This window comes from Balaenoptera physalus (genome assembly GCF_965194825.1).
Source record: "Balaenoptera physalus genome assembly, chromosome: 13".
Taxonomy (NCBI): domain Eukaryota; kingdom Metazoa; phylum Chordata; class Mammalia; order Artiodactyla; family Balaenopteridae; genus Balaenoptera; species Balaenoptera physalus.
The window spans coordinates 47,326,433-47,344,853 of NC_138892.1; the positions used below are offsets into that span (position 1 = coordinate 47,326,433).

Below are 18,421 nucleotides of genomic sequence, written 5' to 3' on the forward strand. Positions count from 1 at the left end.
TACATGACTCTTTTTGAATTATGGTTTTCTCAAGGAATATGCCCAGTAGTGGAATTGCTGGGTCATATGGTAGTTCTATTTTTAGTTTTTTAAGGAACCTCCATACTGTTCTCCATAGTGGCTTTATCAATCTACATTCCCACCAACAGTGCAAGAGGGTTCCCTTTTCTCCACACCCTCTCCAGCATTTATTGTCTGTAGATTTTTTGATGATGGCCATTCTGACAAATGTGAGGTGATACCTCATTGTAGTTTTGATTTGCATTTCTCTAATGATTAGTGATGTTGAGCATCTTTTCATGTGCCTGTTGGCTATCTGTGTGTCTTCTTTGGAGAAATGTCTATTTAGGTCTTCTGCCCATTTTTGGATTGGGTTGTTTGTTTTTTTGATATTGAGTTGCATGAGCTGCTTGTAAATTTTGGAGATTAATGCTTTGTCAGTTGCTTCACTTGCAAATATTTTCTCCCATTCTGAGGGTTATCTTTTCATCTTGTTTATGGTTTCCTTTGCTGTGCAAAAACTTTTAAGTTTCATTAGGTCCCATTTGTTTATTTTTGTTTATATTTCCATTTCTCTAGGAGATGAGTCAAAAAGGATCTTGCTGTGATTTATGTCATAGAGTGTTCTGCCTATGTTTTCCTCTAAGAGTTTTATAATCTCTGGCCTTACATTTAGGTCTTTAATCCATTTTGAGTTTATTTTTGTGTATGGTGTTAGGGAGTGTTCTAATTTCTTTCTTTTACATGTAGCTGTTCAGTTTTCCCAGCATCACTTATTGAAGAGGCTGTCTGGGTTTTTTTGTTCTTCTTTCTCTAATTGCTTTAGGTGTAAGGTTAGGTCGTTTATTTGAGATGTTTCCTGTTTCTTGAGGTAGGATTGTATTGCTATAAACTTCCCTCTTAGAACTGCTTTTGCTGCGTCCCATAGGTTTTGGGAGGTTGTGTTTTCATTGTCATTTGTTGCTAGGTATTTTTTGATTACCTCTTTGATTTCTTCAGTGATCTCTTGGTTATTTAGTAGTGTATTGTTCAGCCTCCATGTGTTTGTATTTTTTACAGATTCTTTTTTCCTGTAATTGATATCTAGTCTCATAGCATTGTGATCGGAAAAGATACTTGATATGATTTCAATTTTCTTAAATTTACCAAGGCTTGATTTGTGACCCAAGATATGATCTGTCCTGGAGAATGTTCCATGAGCACTTGAGAAGAAAGTGTATTCTGTTGTTTTTGGATGGAATGTCCTATAAATATCAGTTAAGTCCATCTTGTTTAACGTATCATTTAAAGCTCGTGTTTCCTTATTTATTTTCATTTTGGATGATCTGTCCGTTAGTGAAAGTGGGGTGTTAAAGTCCCCTACTATGATTGTGTTACTGTCGATTTCCCCTTTTATGGTTGTTAGCATTTGCCTTATGTATTGAGGTGCTCCTATGTTGGGTGCATAAATATTTACAATTGTTCTATCTTGTTCTTGGATTGATCCCTTAATCATTATGTAGTGTCCTTCTTTGTCTCTTGTAATAGTCTTTATTTTAAAGTCTATTTTGTCTGATATGAGAATTGCTACTCCAGCTGTCTTTTGATTTCCATTTGCATGGAATATCTTTTTCCATCCCCTCACTTTCAGTCTGTATGTGTCCCTAGGTCTGAAGTGGGTATCTTATAGACAGCATATATACAGGTCTTGTTTTTGTATGCATTCAGCCAGTCTGTGTCTTTTGGTTGGAGCATTTAATCCATTTACATTTATGGTAGTTATTGATATGTATGTTCCTATTACCATTGTCATAATTGTTTTGGGTTTGTTATTGGAGGTCTTTTCCTTCTGTTGTGTTTCCTGACTAGAGAAGTTCCTTTAGCATTTGTTGTAAAGCTGGGTTGCTTGTGCTGAATTCTCTTAGCTTTTGCTTGTCTGTAAAGGTTTTAATTTCTCCGTCAAATCTGAATGAGATCCTTGCTGGGTAGAGTAATCTTGGTCGTAGGTTTATCCCTTTCATCACTTTAAATATGTCCTGCCACTCCCTTCTGGCTTGCAGAGTTTCTGCTGAAAGATCAGCTGTTAACCTTATGAGGATTCCCTTGTATGTTATTTGTTGCTTTTCCCTTGCTGCTTTTAATATTTTTTCTTTGTATTTAATTTTTGATAGTTTGATTAATATGTGTCTTGCCATGTTTCTCCTTGGATTTACCCTGTATGGGACTCTCTGTGCTTCTTGGACTTGATTGACTATTTCCTTTCCCATATTAGGGAAGTTTTCAACTATAATCTCTTCAAACATTTTCTCAGTCCCTTTTTTTTGCTCTTCTTCTTCTGGGATCCCTATAATTCGAATGTTGGTGCATTTAATGTTGTCCCAGAGGTCTCTGAGACTGTCCTCAATTCTTTTCATTCTTTTTTCTTTATTCTGCTCTGCGGTAGTTATTTCCACTATTTTATTTTCCAGGTCACTTATCCATTCTTCCGCCTCAGTTATTCTGCTATTGATTCCTTCTAGAGAATTTTTAATTTCATTTATTGTGTTGTTCATCATTGTTTGTTTGCTATTTAGTTCTTCTAGGTCCTTGTTAATGTTTCTTGTATTTTCTCCATTCTATTTGCAAGATTTTGGATCATCTTTACTATCATTACTGTAAATTCTTTTTCAGGTAGGCTGCCTATTTCCTCTTCATTTGTTTGGTCTGGTGGGGTTTTACCTTGCTCCTTCATCTGCTGTGTTTTTCTCTGTCTTCTCATTTTGCTTAACTTACTGTGTTTGGGGTCTCCTTTTCACAGGCTGCAGGTTCGTAGTTCCCGTTGTCTTTGGTGTCTGTCCCCAGTGGGTAAGGTTGGTTCAGTGGGTTGTGTAGGCTTCCTGGTGGAGGGGACTGGTGCCTGTGTTCTAGTGGATGAGGCTGGATCTTGTCTTTCCGGTGGGCAGGACTGCATCTGGTGGGCAAAACAGACACTGTTTTGGGGTGTCTGTGACCTTATTATGATCTTAGGCAGCCTCTCTGCTAATGGGTGGGGTTGTGTTCCTGTCTTGCTAGTTGTTTGGCATGGGGTGTCCAGCACTGGAGCTTGCTTGTTGTTGAGTGGAGCTGGGTCTTAGCGTTGAGACGGAGATCTCTGGGAGAACTTTTGCTGTTTGATATTACATGGGGCTGGGAGGTCTCTGGTGGACCAATGTCCTGAACTTGGCTCTCCCACCTCAGAGGCTCAGGCCTGACACCCGGCCAGAGAACCAAGACCCTGTCAGCCACTCAGCTCAGAAGAAGAGGGAGAGAGAGAAAGAAAGAAAGAAAGAGACAAAGAGAGAGAGGGAGGGAGGAAGAGAGGAAGGAAAGAAAGAAAAGAAAGTTATTAAAATAAAAAAAATTTTTTAATTGTTAAAAATAAAAATAATAAAAAAAAAGAGAAAGAAAGAAGAGAGCAACCAAATCAGGAAACAAATCCACCAATGATAAGAAGTGCTAAAAACTATACTAAAAAACAACAACAACAACAAAACGGACAGACACAACCCTAGGACAAAAGGTAAAAGCAAAGCTATACAGACAAAATCACACAAAGAAGCATACACATACACACTCACAAAAAGAGAAAAAGGAAAAATATATATATATTTTTAAAAAAAGGAAGAGAGCAACCAAATCAATAAACAAATCTACCAATGATAATAAGCTCTAAATACTAAACTAAAGCAAACATAAAACCAGAAACAAATTAGATGCAGAAAACAAACCCCAAGTCTACAGTTGCTCCCAAAGTCCACCGCCTCAATTTTGGGATAATTCGTTGCCTATTCAGATATTCCACAGATGCAAGCTACATCAAGCTGATTGTGGAGATTTAATCCACTGCTCCTGAGGCTGCTGGGAGAAATTTCCCTTTCTCTTCTTTGTTCGAACGGATTCAGCTTTGGATTTGGCCCCGCCTCTGCGTGTGGGTCACCTGAGGGCATCTGTTCTTCGCCAAGACAGGACAGAGTTAAAGTATCAGCTGACTCGGGGACTCTGGCTCACTCAGGCCGGGGTGGGGGGGAGGGAGTGGTACGGAATGCAGAGCGAGCCTGTGGCAGCAGAGGCTGGCGTGATGTTGCAACAGCCTGAGGTGTGCTGTGTGTTCCCCTGGGAAAATTGTCCCTGGATCACGGGACCCTGGCAGTGGCAGGCTGCACAGGCTCCCAGGAGGGGAGGTGTGGATAGTGACATGTGCTTGCACACAGGCTTCTTGGTGGCTGCAGCAGCCGCCTTAACGTCTCATGCTAGTCTCTGGTGTCCGTGCTGATAGCTGCGGCTCGTGCCCGTCTCTGGAGCTCATTTAGGCAGTGCTCTGAATCCCCTGTCCTCACGCACGCCAAAACAATGGTCCCTTGCCGCTTAGGCAGTTCCAGACTTTTTCCCGGACTCCCTCCTGGCTAGCCATGGCGCACTAGCCCCCTTCAGGCTGTGTTCACACAGCCAACCCCAGTTCTCTCCCTGGGATCTGACCTCTGAAGCCCGAGCCTCAACTCCCAGCCCCAACCTGTCCCAGCGGGTAAGCAGACAGGCCTCTCAGGCTGGTGAGTGCTGGTCAGCACTGATCCTCTGTGCAGGAATCTCTCCACTTTTCCCTCTGCACCCCTGTTGCTGCGCTCTCCTCCATGGCTCCAAAGCTTCCCCCCCGCCATCCTCTGTCTCTGCCAGTGAAGGGGCTTCCTAGTGTGTGGAAACTTTTCCTCCTTCACAGCTCCCTCCCACTGGTGCAGGTCCTGTCCCTATTCTTTTGTCTCTGATGTTTTCTTTTTTCTTTTGCCCTACCCAGGTACGTGGGGAGTTTCTTGCCTTTTGGGAAGTCTGAGGTCTTCTGCCAGCGTTCAGTAGGTGTTCTGTAGGAGTTGTTCCACATGTAGATGTATTTTTGATGTATTTGTGGGTTGGAAGGTGATCTCCATGTCCTACTCCTCCGCCATGTTGAAGGTCCCTCCTCGCTTTTTTTTTTTTTTAAAGAGTATTCACCAACTGAAAAAGATAGAACTAGAGATGATTGGCATATTGGGTAGAACCCTAACCTTAACTGAATGAACACCAGGAGGAAGTAGTCTTTCTTGTCCCCTAAAAGAGTCTTGCTCTGTTATCAATAATCTTTTAGTCACACCTGATTTTCATAAGCTGGTATAGACCCAAGCCGAGCCTTCTTCAACTACAGGACAACTTCTATAATCATTTAATCTTGTTTAATCGTCATCAAAACTCTGGTAGATAGAAGGACTGGAAATAAACTTAGAGTCTTTCCCACCAAAGACCACATTCTTTGTAGTAAGGTAGAAGGAGCATATACCACAAATTAATTTTTATAAAGTTTTCCCTCTGCTTCCTTTGAGCAAAACAAACAGTAAATATCTCAAGCTTCATGACATTATCTTTGTTGCCTTACCTGCCTTTGTGATGTGCTTACACTGATACATTCTCATTTAAAGCAAATTTAAATAGGAAAACTAGAATATGCAAAATGTTTAAATGAGGGGCTAATTCTTTGCTTCCCCAGAATATTAAGCAAGGCTTTCCCATGGTATGTCTTAAAATAAGAAGCTTCATGTTTATATTTAAAATATGATTGATATTATATCCAACATTGCACATCAGGGTAGTGGGGAACTAAGAGCTTCTCAGAGTACACTCCCAGGTTCGTTCGCCACTTATTTTCCTGGATCTCTATTTTCTATCACTGTCCGTGTTGTTGCCTTAGGTTTTTAGATCATGTATACAAATTTTTATTATATTTTCCACCACATGCACATACACACACAAACACGCACACCCCATATATCATTTCAGAAAATATAGTTTGGGGCTTTAAGAACTGCAAAAAGCCAAGTGGGTAATTCAAATTTCTTTGAAAGTATTGTCAAACAATAATGAATGAAGTGAAAAGAAAGGGATTTGTTGCAGTGATCTCCAAAGTTCTATAAAAGGAGAACACTTTGACTCCATAATGGAAGGGAAATGGAGAACAATCAAGTCATTCTTATTACCTCCTCCCCCAAAAGACTTTTTGGTTTCCTTATGAATCCATGAGTCTACATGGACCATTCTCTTACTTGGATGCCACCAAATTGCTGTCTCGGCTGCAGTCTGGAAAGGTAGACAAGATGGACTTTCTCCCTAAGGCCAACTAGGAGTCAGGAGAACTGGACTCCAGACCCAGCTCTGCCATTTCTGGATTGAGTGGCTTCAGATGAATCATTCACCTATCTGGGCCTCGTTTTTCTTCTTCTGTAATATGAAGGGGTTAAACTTGGCTTCTTCACTTCCTTCAGGCTCTTTTACTCTTGTTACCTAAATTAGTTTCATGCCTTTATGTTTGCTTCAAAGGGAAGCCTTGAAGCAGGCATCTGAGCACTGGTGGTGTAGCAAGGGCAGGGTGGCAGAAAAGATCTGCTCAGATGAAAGTGATAAGAGGGTCACTTTCTATAGATGATTTAAAGATGATCATAAAACTGACTGAAAGTCTGACTAATTTTTATTATCATCATGCACAACCAATTCTGAGCAAAGTCAGTGGTTCAGTCCTTCAGGGAGTACCTATTCCCAGCATCCTGCCCTTTGTAGGCTACTGCTGGGCATGTTTGAATTACAAGGACCATAAGGTTAAATATCCATTAATTTGTTTAAATGAAGTGAATGTTTGAGAAAGGAGAGTACAGGGATGGTGTCTTGCTCATCTTTGTGGTCCACATGGGAGACTGTAGAGAGTAAGTGTGTGATCAGTGTTAAGTGGATTCCCTGCGCCCTGGTCATCCCCACCCATCACCTCCCTCTTCCTTCCTGCCTCAGAGCAGGAAAAAGCTCTTCTTTCCACAAGGGCTCCACGTCCTTTCCTCCCAACCTTGATGACTTACTCCATCAAATTTCTTCCTCTATGTTCAACTGCAACCTTTTTGCTAATGCTATACCCTCAGCATGAAAATGGTTCTCTTTTGTATCAAAGAAACTCCCTTAATCCAATTCCGCCTATGGTCTTGTGTTTTCTTCCTTGTTCAGATGTGTCTTAAATGAGCAGAGTTTATTTGGTGCCTCATTGGTCTTCTTCAAGTCCTGCATCCACTGTTTCTCTCACATATGCTTGCCAAGTATATCAATGGTCTAACCACCAAAGTCAAAGCACACGTTTCATTTCTTTTCACATCCAACCCTAATGCCTACTTCCTCTTTGAAACTCTCTCTTCCTTTGGCCTCCAAGACATTACTTTTCCCGGTTCTTGGGTGGTTACCTTTAGGCACACACACGCACTCCTTTCTCCCCTTAACTTCAGAGTTCTATCAAAGAGGTAGATTGAGCTGGAGGTACTCCTTTAGGAATCAACCATGTAAAAGGTAGTAAGAGAAGAAGTGGCTGAGGTTGGATTACCCAGAAAGGAGAGAAGCGGTCCTGGGGTTAGCAGTAGAAGTGAGGAATGGGCAAGGAATATGGAGAGGGCAATTCAAGCATCACTTTCTCTTGGAAGCCATTACCTCCTTCCCTTCTTCCTGTAGCCCACCTACCAACATAGATTCAGCTCTGTCTCCTCCACTCCTTTCTACCCGAGTCCCATAGCCTTGTGTGCATACAGTATTTATAAACTTCTTAGGTATAGGTAAAATTTTCATTTACTAATCTGTCTTACCCTGTAAACTCTAAGCTTCTTTAGGGCACATATATGATTTCATTGTCTCTTTGTCTCTTTCATATAGAACATAATTCCTAAAAGGCAAGAGCTCCTGGAAATAAATGCTTAAATGAATGAATGAGTGTTATATTGAATAATTCTCAGGTTAACGGCCAGTAGTTGTAGGGAAACACTTTGCTTATTCCACCATCCCTATTTTCACCCTGCTTTTCTACCATAATTCCCTTGCTAAGATGGTATAGTGATGAGTTTTAAGAGTGATAAAAGATGAGAGGCATACAGTGTTCCATATAGTAAGAAAACTTTCCTGAGAGGTTTAAGCCTTAAAACTTAATTTATGTTTATATGTTCTAATGGTGCTTTTAAAATAGCCTTGTGTTTTACAGCCTTCCATCTCCTGATCCCAGAGTGAAATAATAGTCCTCTGTTTATTGCATGAAAGTCTGGCTTCATTAAAATCACCATGAGACCATAAAGGCTGTATTATGAGTCATTTGTCCCCAAAACTCTTTTGGGTCATGCCATATAAATCTCTCATCCCTGATGGAGAGAATCTATTACTCTGATATAATTGATAATAACATATAATTTTAAATTAAAAATAAATAAAAGAAAATATAGAGACTTATTGCATATGCTTAACTGAATACAAAGGATATACCCTGAAAGTTCTGAAGATTAAAGACTTATAAGGTGAGGGACAGAGCAGTCCCCTCATTTCTCCCTATTTCCAACTAGTCACCAGGTCCTATTGATTCTTGCTACTTGGATTTTCTCATTATCAATTCCTCTCTTTGTAACCGTCACCCTGGACCCAGCTCTCATTAGCTTTATATTTGAATTATCATGTCTTATGATTATAAAAATGACATCAGGACTAATGGTGTTAGATATTTCACATGTATTACTTTATTTCATCTTTTCTGTCTGATCTAATTCTTTTCTCTCCCTCAATTCATACTATACACTCTTCAGATTTATCTCTCTATAGGAATACTTGCATTATGTTCTGTTGCTGTGTAAAAATCCTCAACAGCTCCCCTTTGCCTATAGGATAAGGTACAGAGTACCTTGCTGAGCCTTAGAGATCCTGTACTATCTGGCTCTGATCATTCTCTCCAAATCTGTTTGCCACTCTGCCCCCAAATAAACCCTCCGGTCTGTTCTCAGAGTGTTATGTCCCTTTCCACATGTACACCTTTGTTCACCTGGTTCCTCTTCATCCTTCTTATATCTCTCTCTAGTCTCCAAATCCCAACACGAAACATACCTTCTACCTTTGGCCATGACACCTACCGAAGCCCACGGTGATTTTTAACACCTCTGAATTTTCACATGTACCACTCCTCTAGCAGTGATTTTAATTAAAGAATAATTTAGAAAGGGACTGAAACTGGGTTTTGGTGGATTGTCCTGTCCCTTCACCAGCTTGTGAGAATCTTAAGGACAGGTACAGGCTCAAGATATTCCTGTGTGTTCCATGGTTCCTGTAAGCCCAATACATTGTAAACACTTGAAAAATATTATGGAGTTAGTTAATTCATTAATGCTCCTTTACATCTGAGGATCTCATATATTTATTTTTTTAATTCCATAAAAACAAATAGCCTAATGATAAACTACAGAGCTGAGTCTCTGTGCTAATATTACTTGACATTTACTAAATAAGTGACTCAACAGGTTAATTAAGTCCTTTTGGTATAGTTTTCCCAATCTACAAAATAGGTATGATAATATCTGTTCCACCTTTTTTCAAAGGGTACCATAAAATTAACACTCAATATAAAATGGTATTGTGCCTTTGAGAAGGAAAAGGAACGTAAATCTAGTACTCTTTTGGTTTTTTATTCTCTGATCCCATTTCACGAGCCTATACTCGGTCAGCTATATTTTTGAACTCAGGAACGGGGAAACTTTTTTAAACTGAATTGATACAGTTGAACCTGCCATTTAACATAATAAATATTTTTTAACTGTCAATTGACTTACAGGTTTTCTCATCCTGTTTATAAATTGGACCATTTAATGTTATTTAATAACTATTAATACCAAATTAAATCTATTCTCATGTAACAGATGAATTCATTTCCCATGGTGAGTCCATGAATTTGGGAGACACATTCAGATGCCTGCTCCACACCTACTACATGTATAACTTGGAACTTGTTTGTTCATCTGTGATGAGGAGAATAGCACATGCCCTGCACAGTTCTTGTGACAGTTAAGCCACACAACAAATGTCACATGGCTGGCATAGCAGGAGGCCACACTTAGCTCCTGTTCCTTGTTCTTTTGTCCCATCCCTGTCTTCCTCAAATTCCTCACTTGTCACTCTCAAGGGAACTGTATTTTTATAGCTGGCTTTTGCCAGCTTCCAAATGCCCAGTAAACAAGAGATCACGTTCAGACCCTAGAACGACACACTTTCTTCTGTAGGAAGACAGAGAACTTGTATATATGAGTTTCTGCAGAGTTCCCCTTTAGGCTACTGTATGACTGTAGCCAATTTTATGGAAAGGAAATCAACAGGTAGATACACATTATTTCCTCATTTTTCTCATCTGATTTTTTATTGGAGGTAAAAAGCAAGCAAAGACAATTAGAGAAACGTCCAGAAAGGAAGGGTAGACTCATTATAACAAGGCAGTCTCACTCCTGACTTAAATTTGCCTCAGAAATCAGTGAGTGTGCCAGTAGGAATATGGCATAAATGGAGGTTTTCTTCCTATCATAACCAAGGCCTCCCCAGGCCCCCAAGGGTTGCTGATACCCAATGAGCAATCATTCTCTAACTTTTCTTTACACTGTACCATAACATGGTTTGTTTTGGTGTCCATAAATACTGTGCAAGTGATGATACAGCACCCAGCTATGCGAGTTGAAAGATTTTCTTAGGGGTTTCAACCTGGCGGAGGCTGGGAGATTTCTGTCACAGCCAGAAAGATGTCTGCAGTGGTGGAAGCAACCTAAGCTCAAAGCCTCTGTTTACTGTAATTTCCTCCAGGCAAGGGGCAATGTCCTGACTTCTGTCCCCTGCTCTCCCTAGCAGAAACACATTTCAGTGCTCAAAAATTTTAACTTAGGCGATGTATACTTAACTGTTCCTCAACTGATCTCCCTTTGGAGACATAAGTACAGGAAAGAGTGTAGGATGCATACAACTGAATATGAGAGTACAAAGCATACAAAATACTCGGGAAATTAAAATCTGTATTCACGAAAGGGACCCATTGGTGAAAAATGGATTCAACGCCCTCATTTTCTGTCAAGTGAAACTGAGACCCAGAATCTCCTTTTTTAGGTGTTAGGTGAGGTTCCCCAAAAGTAGCCTGAGAGGAGGGTTCTTGTCCCAAGTGATTGGGGAGGAAGGTTCCAGGAGAAGCCTAAAGGAAAGTAAGGGAAGCAGAACAGAGGAGACGAAGCCAAGCAAAGAGGTGATTTCCGCTGACGTCTGGCCTCAGGCTGATCACACAGGGAGAGATGGAGCATGAGTTGTTCCACCTTGTGGCCAGTGGGCGGGGCATCTGTACCCCATGTCAGTCAGCCATTGACTTCAGGCCACCTGGGGATGGTGGAGGCATAACTTCCCAGGCACCTCTGGACTAGGCCACTCCCATCAGCCAAAGGTGATTTCTCCAGAGAAGTGGCAGCTGTGTGCCATCCATGGCCAATACTCCCAGCAACAGTGGAGGGGAACCAGCCTGGTAAAGGTGATCTAGGTGTGACACCAACAGCTTTACTACACTGACCAAAGGTTACGACACTAGTTATAACAGAGCTAAGTTTATATTCTAGGTTTCCTTGATCTTTCCAGGCTGTTATGCACATACAATATAGCCTCCTTCAAATAAGCACCGTTCGTTCTAGCGGAACCTATGACCCACACCATGCAACACAGTCTATCAACCACAACTTGTTTGCTCAGCCTGACAGTATGGGGATCATAACGTAACAGACAGCCATTTAGAAGTCAATCCTATTGAACGCCAAGTAACATCACTAAAAGTAACAACTCAATAAGATGTAGTGACCCTTTACATGCCTTATCTCATTTAATCCTCACAAGGGACTTATCCCCTCCTTACAGTGAGGAAACTAATGCTCAGAGAGTTTACGTTATTGCTGAAATAACGGAATAGTATATTACTGGGGGTGTGAGGCTGACAAATAGAATTTGAACCCAAGCAGTCTGGCTGCAGAGGCTGTACTCCTAACTAGTCCTATATTGTTGGGGGGGAGCACGTTCCTATCTTTTATGGAAAATAAGTGAAAAATAGATTACAAATCAGTATGTTTAGTAAGTAGACACATTATGTGGTGTCATGCTGTTATTCCTCTCAGCAAATTTCACGTTTGGCTTTCAGAATGTTTTTCAGATTTTTTTTTTAATTTTTTAATTTAATTTTATTTATTTTTTTATACAGCAGGTTCTTACTAGTTATCTATTTTGTACATATTAATGTATATATGTCAATCACAATCTCCCAATCCATCCCACCACCACCACTCAGATTCTAAATCAAGTAGAATTCAGTTTTATTATTTATGTATATATGTATGCATTGGCTGTGCTGTGCATCTTGTGGGAGCTTAGTTTCCAGAACAGGGATTGAACCCGGGCGCTCGGCAGTGAAAGCATGGAGTCCTAACCACTGGCCCACCAGGGAATTCCCCTAGAATTCCGTTTTATGAGGTAGTTTTAAAATACTCAAGGCAGATAAACATTTCATGGCCAGTCTAGAAGCTCACTGTTGGTCTCAGTTTTTTCTTGCATCTGGTTGCTCCTATTCTAGAGACCAGGTGCCACTCCAACACAAAGGACCAAGATGGTGGCAAACATGGATATAGTAAAGAAAGCGGAGAGGAAAACATGAGGCAATAACCCAGAAAACTCAAGTTGAAAACTGTTCTCAAGGATTGTGGCAGGGAGGTCTCTCTGTTGTTCAATCAGCCTGGATAATAACTGAGCCCATGTCGCTGTGTGTGTAGTAGACAGAGCACGAGGGAGGGCACGTGTCCATGCTCCTCCAGCAAGCTGCTGCCCATGCGTGGGAAGAGAGAACGCATAATAAAAGCTGATGTATTGACTGCTCATCTACCACATGCCAACCACCAGGCTAACGTATTATCTCATCCACTCTTCACAACACCCCTTGAGGCAGGTGCTATTTTTATGTCCTTCTTGCAAGTGAGCTAACAGAGACCTAGAGAGATTGAATATCATGCACGGTGTCACAAAGAAATAAAGATGGAGTTGAAGATTCGAATCTGGACAACCTGGCTCCAAAATCTGCACATATCCACTCTGTCCTACCTCCTCCTAGATGATACAGATAACATTTTAAGCTTCTCTTATTTTATAATCATATCTTTATAAAATATTTTTATGGGGATGTCCAGATTTGGGGAGGCATTGGAAACATGCTCCAGCCCTTCATTAATGGTGAACTTCAAGCTGTTTTCTTCTTTATTTGTAGGATAGACACAATTCCATTTTTATAAAGGTGGATTGGAGTTCTGAAGGGTTAGAAAAAAACTTTAAATGGTTCTTTTATTATTTAAAAAAACCCACTGTGATTGAAAAACTGGAGGCAAAAGTTTTTAAATCTGCCTAAAAATTTGTGGCAAATGAGACAAAAGGTAATAGTGGTAAGTGAAAGAAATGACAGTGGATACAACCCAGGGAGAGTAGAACAAATCAAGATGTATTTTTAAGTAATTAAATGTAGCAAAGTTCTGCCTAAAAAGGTAAAAATTGGCCATTACTTATATTGACAAGCACAGACCTAGCTTCTCTCCAAGCAGACTGAAATGTTTGAGCCTTTGTGAGTAAGTCCCAAGAGTGGAGACCTGGAAGCAGCTTTAATAGCAATCACTGTAATAGCTCCTTTCCTCTCTCCACCTTCCTTTATTTCTCACTTGTGGCCCTAGCAGAGTAACAGAAGTCCCATTGGGTCCTCTTACTACTCTACTATATCTTCCACCAGACCACCCATCACACAGGCTGCCTTGTCCTGAGATTCAAGCAGAAAGGGCTTCTCAGCACACCATCGCCCCCCATCCTTCAACATCCATGAACTTGCAACCTGATCCTGACACTGGCTTCCAAATTTACTAGGTGGTCTCCATGTCCACTCACACTATGAGGGGCAAACTCCAGTTACCTTTTGGGAACTCTTAGAGCCATTCTGTAGCTTATGACCTATTTTTAAAGAGAGTTATATGCTTCCCCTAGCTGCGTGATGGTAGCATTTCTACAGAGTTCTTGTCCTGACCCTAAAGAAGAGATTGTGTGGTATAATTGTTTGAGGTTCGTGTTCACCAATTCCTCTTCCCGTGATCAAATTAGAGTTTCACTGTGGAGAGTTCTAAATGCACTGCTTTTTAAAAAAATTTTATTTTATATTGGAGTATAGTTGATTAACAATGTTGTGTTAGATGTATAGCCAAGTGATTCAGTTATATATATATATGTATCTATTATTTTTCAAATTATTTTCCCATTTAGGTTATTACAGAATATTGAGCAGAGTTCCCTGTGTTATCTATTTTATATATAGTAGTGTGTACATGTCAATCTCAAACTCCCAATCTATCCCTCCCCCCCATCCTTCCCCCCCCATAACCATAAGTATTTTCTCTAAGTCTGTGAGTCTGTTTCTGTTCTGTAAATAAGTTCATTTTTTTTAGATTCCACATATAAGCGATATCATATGATATTCGTCTTTCTCTAAAGTCAGAATTCAAGTCTTTGCTAGGGGACCATGTTGCAGGTCTTGATGTACAGGTTGACTGAATTAGGTAAAATAGCCTTTTTTGTAGAAGCATTTTAATCAGGACAGGCACAGACAATTCCCAGAGTATTGGCTTCCTATTTTGGGAAAGACCAGCTCTGAATCTCAGTTACTGTGTCAGGAGATTTTTACCTTGTAGGCAGAGACGTTCACTTTTGGAGTTCTTTGAAACGTGTCATAAAGCTACAGCTCAGGGTCCCACTCTTTGCATTTAATGACCTGCTTGAACATTGTTTTCTTATGAAGTGATGCCCCACTCTGTTCTCATCAGATTTTCCCAGCTGTTGATACATGAGCTCTGTAGCAAAACACTGAAAAATCACAGCTCACCCATGGCAGATGACTTTAGCAAAATTATTTTCAACTGATGGGTTTGTTTGGTTTTCACCTGTAAGTATATTACAAACATTAAAGTGTCATCTCCATTGAGCAATGCGTCATGATTATCTGGGTGTAATTTAAACATAGGACAGGGCTCTGTTCTCGTATGTTCTGAAGCCGCCCCAGTTGAAGCCCATCTAATTGTAGTACTATGTGGAAATAGTGCCCTCTAGTGGAGAACTGCATGTTGAAGCGGTTATTAGCTAGTCTCATACAGGGAAAAGGAAGTTGGCTCTTGTTTTTGTAAAAAATTTTTAAAAATCCATAATGACTTTAATGTCCTCTCTGGCATATGAAGCATGATCTCTTTTGGCAGATACTTTAGAAAAAGGTCTCACGTAGTGATGAAAGAGCTGTAACTTGAGAAATAACAAATTGGTGTGAACGTTTTCAAATATGATGTGCTTTCTAAAATTGCTTAGCTTCCAATCATTTTCATGTCTCGTTAAATACACAAGTAACTTTAAGGACAGTGTATCAGATGAAATTATTATTGCCTAATATGTCTTATAATATATGAATCATTTTATTTAGGAGCCAATTTTTTTCCTAAGTCAGAGGTTTAAATACAAGTCTCAATAATTCTTCCCTTTCCCAAGCCTGCCTGCCTCATTTCTCATTTCCCCCCTTTTCCCTCTTGAATCTGATTCCCCCACATGGTGGTGTCTATAGCACAACGCCTGACACATACTACATGTTCCATAGATATTTGTTAAGTCTCAATATGAAAAAATGAACAAGTTCTTAAAATTAGGTTCATTTTATGGAAAGAAATGCTTAAAAAAAAAAAAAAGAGCAGGTGATCCCCATCATCACTCCACTGCCCTACAGAGAGAAGGCTCTGGTGCTGCCTGGCCTCATGAGCCACCACAAGGGTCTCTGAGCTGCTCCTCTTGCCGACCCTCGATCTCACGCTGCACCACAGGGCAGCTAAAAAACCTTCTACTAAGGGGAGCTTAAAAACCTTCGTTCTCCTGCTCTGAGTATGGTCTCCTGATTGATTAGTTTTACTCTTGTTATGTTTTATTTGCTGTTGAATTTTGGCTCCTTTAAAGTTGAGATAAACACTTTAAAGGCTGATTTAAAAAGTAATTAATTTCAAGTTAGCATTTTGTTACTACATCTCTATCCAGGCAACTATTCTTCTCCTGAGAGAATCCCTAGATCTACCTAAGGATTCTGAGAAACAAAGTGGAATTTTAAACCCACCTTAAGCAATAATGTGAGTAGAAGTGATTAAGTGCTAAAGGATCTATGAGAGTGAATACGTTAGAAGTATAGCAAAGACCTGCTATATAGCCTGAAGGAACAGACCTCAAATGTGTATCCTCGGCCACATTATTCTCTGATGGACACTCAACACTGCATCCTTTTTCCAGTCTGTCTTTTTCCAGTCAGCTCTCTTTCTCGTTGTTCAAAGCAGCTTTTCCAGATCTGTACTACTCTCCTTAAATTCCCTTTCCTGACCCTACAAATACCTACACACACACACACACACACACACACACACACACACACACACGTCGAATCTCTTAAGAGCTCATTCATGTGTTTCCTGACTTCCTTGTTCCACACATATAGTTGGGGTTCTTTAAATATTGATTAAATGATCCAACGTTAGCCTCAGTCATCTATTTGAGCTCTGAAATGTCCATTTAGTTCTAGAAAGCCCCAGGGCAGGGGAAGCTGCTCACTTCCTGTTTCATTCCTGGGTGCTTACTTTCTCCGACCACTTAACGTGACCAATGAATTTTAAAAAGTTTTTTAGGCCTGTCTGCTCCTGGTTAATGAAGAGTCTTGTAAAATTAAAGAGAGTCTATCCTGAACCTGTTATTACAGCACAAATATGCATCAAGACACTTGAGCAAGAAACATCATGCAGCTGAATGCTTCCACATTTGTAAAATACTGGTTTAGAAATCTAGACAGAGGTCTCAGATAACAAGATTTCAAGTTTCTCCAGGAGAGGCAAGATTTCTTCCTCTTTGAACATTATGTAGAGCTTTGTATGGGTGACTCGCCTTATCCCTGCCTTTACTTTCCTATTAGGCATTTTAAAACGTCCACCTTCTTTATTTATTTATTTATTTAAAGAGCACTAGTCATCAACACTTGGTTTTTATTCTTTATTTATTTATTTATTTATTCATTTATTTATTTATTTATTTATTTTTGGCTGTGTTGGGTCTTAGTTTCTGTGCGAGGGCTTTCTCTAGTTGCGGCGAGCGGGGGCCACTCTTCATCGCTGTGCGCGGGCCTCTCACTGTCGCGGCTTCTCTTGTTGCGGAGCGCAGGCTCCAGACGCGCAGGCTCAGTAGTTGTGGCTCACGGGCCCAGTTGCTCCGCGGCATGTGGGATCTTCCCGGACCAGGGCTCGAACCCGCGTACCCTGCATCGGCAGGCAGACTCTCAACCACTGCGCCACCAGGGAAGCCCCCGTCCACCTTCTTTTAAAAAAAAAAAAAAAAAATCATGAACGTTTTGCAGAGGGAAGACTCTTGCAGCCAACTTCTTGTTCCAGGTGATCCTTATAATCTTGACCTTGGTGATAAAGGCTTGATTTGCCATCATTGTTCTGTTTTATTTCACTTTTTAAACCAGCCTTTAAAGTGTATTATCTCAACTTTAAAAGTGTTCTATTGCCCACTCCATCCTCATAATTCATGGAGTGTTAAATATATCGAGGGCAGAAAGTAATAGAAAAAAATCCTATTTTAGCCAAAATCTGTATAAGGAAAGGGCTTAGGTACTGGAGCAGTTCAGAGTAGAGTGAATTTCCTTCCAGTTGAACGGGTGAGAATCAAAGAATGTAAGGAATAAAGTATTATGCATATACTAGATGTTTGGGGAGAATTTATGTATTTTGTTATTTGGGCAGATTGAGTCCAAGAGCTTGGTTGGTAGATATTTTGGAAGCATGTGCACAGAGATATTATTAGAGCACTTGGTTCCTCCATTAAATGTTGACTCCTTGAGAGCCGTGATGGACATGCTCAGCAAATACTTTTCTAAGAAGTGATGACCCAAAGATTTCTAATTTAAATATCCTTCCATATATGACCTGTAGGGGGAGCACGGAAACAACAATATACCCTGAAAGTGAAAATCTGCTCCTCCGTGTGTGACAGAAAGTCCCAAGCTTGGCTGTACATCCTCTGCAGTGATACCAGTGAAATCAAAGGTGGACAGGGTGTCTCATGAAATCTTGAATATGGTGTCAATAAGAGTCTCACTGAAATATGTTTGTTACATGTCATCCAGCCCCAAGATGGGAGGGTATGCACAAAATCAAACGGCATTAGAATGTCAAAAGCCTAAAAATATTAATAAGTAAAATAATTAAAACATGGCTTAAACATGATTATTTGACCCCAGACATTATTCTTCAAAATACTAAACTGTGTAATTCAGTAAATGAAACTGTAGGCTCCATGGGCTAAGGATAATAATGTCTTACATCATTTGTATTCATATTGTCTATCAAGGTGCCTGGGGCACATTAGACCTTAATAAACACTGAATCCCCTCCCTCATTCCCACTTGCTGTTGGTGGCAGTCGTCGTGGTGTGCATGGTGACAGTCTGGAAGTAGGTGGTGGTATAGTAGAACTAGGGG

The 18,421-nt window shown here is 40.4% G+C and overlaps 1 protein-coding gene across 2 annotated transcripts in view; it reads left to right on the forward strand.

Annotated features, from left to right (window-relative positions):
- The window catches only part of PTPRR (protein tyrosine phosphatase receptor type R), a 259,744-nt gene that overhangs the window by 158,958 nt on the left and 82,365 nt on the right, over nt 1-18,421 (forward strand). The window lies entirely within an intron of this gene.